The sequence below is a fragment of the Cyprinus carpio genome, unplaced genomic scaffold (assembly GCF_018340385.1).
Source record: "Cyprinus carpio isolate SPL01 unplaced genomic scaffold, ASM1834038v1 S000003924, whole genome shotgun sequence".
In the NCBI taxonomy this organism is placed as follows: domain Eukaryota; kingdom Metazoa; phylum Chordata; class Actinopteri; order Cypriniformes; family Cyprinidae; genus Cyprinus; species Cyprinus carpio.
In genome coordinates, this window is record NW_024876610.1 from 1 (window position 1) to 991 (window position 991).

Consider the following 991-nt stretch of genomic DNA (forward strand, 5'->3'; position numbering starts at 1 on the left):
CAGCAGCTCTGCTTTCTGGTCAGGTGACAGGATTCCAAAGCTGCCAGCTAAGGTGAACAAAACCCAGACACAAAGTAAATAACGCATGACGGTTGGTGATTTTGCTCTCTTTCCCAAAGACATGAAGAAAAAAAAAGAAAAAAAAAGAAAACAAATAAACAACCAAAAAAATCACTACCAGCCAAGAACTCCCTTAAAGCTGTGTGGAGAAGAGAAACATAATAAAAATAGGTGATTTCGTTCCGCACTGATGTTCAGCTCCTTGAGGTCTGAGTAATTGGCCACCGTGGAGAATAGACCCAAGTTGATGTCAAGCCACTCAGCATCGTTTCCGATGTCCTTTCTGCAATCTGTTTTTTCAAAATAGGGGTGGAAGAAGATCAGCCTGCGATCGGTAAGCTGCTATGAAGCCGACACACAAAAACCCTGACCTGTCAGCTTAAACAAAACCAGCAACGCATGCCACCCGGCAACAGAGAGGTGCCGGGAAAGCACGCCCTGGAAGGCCTACCTGGACTGTTGTATCGGACGGCAAATTGCTTCAGGTGCTCCACCAGAACCCTGGTCATCTCCTGCCTCCTGGTGAATGTCATTTTGTCGAAAACATCTCCCATTCCCTCAACGCTGCGACAGAAAGGAACAGAAGGGTGTTAAGGTGGGCGTGTCGATGCAGATCGACAAGCTTCCTTTCTCCACATTCAGGCACTCACATCACATGGTAGTTGGTGCAGTTGATGTCAGCTGTGACCTTAAGCAGCATTCCTGGGCGGTGAAACTGGGGGAGGACAGGGATGAGCTTCTCGGTGAACCACACTTCCCAGTCATGAGCCACAAATCCCGGGAGCTTCAGTTCAATGATCCGAAGGTTCGGGTTCATCATCACGTCTCTCTCACAGCGGGGGGTGATATCCGGGGAATCTGCAGGGATAAAACACCGGGAGTGTGAATGGCACAAGCGTGAAAGTGGCGTTCTTTGGGCTGAGTCTTCATG

At 48.8% G+C, this 991-nt stretch overlaps 1 long non-coding RNA gene across 1 annotated transcript; it reads right to left on the reverse strand.

Moving 5' to 3' along the window:
- Positions 1 to 240: 240 nt before the first annotated feature.
- LOC122143400 lies at positions 241 to 765 on the reverse strand. Its single transcript, XR_006159155.1, has 3 exons — positions 711 to 765; positions 512 to 624; positions 241 to 350 (listed from the first exon to the last, which is right to left on the reverse strand). It is a non-coding gene; the product is annotated as an uncharacterized LOC122143400 (long non-coding RNA).
- Positions 766 to 991: the final 226 nt, after the last annotated feature.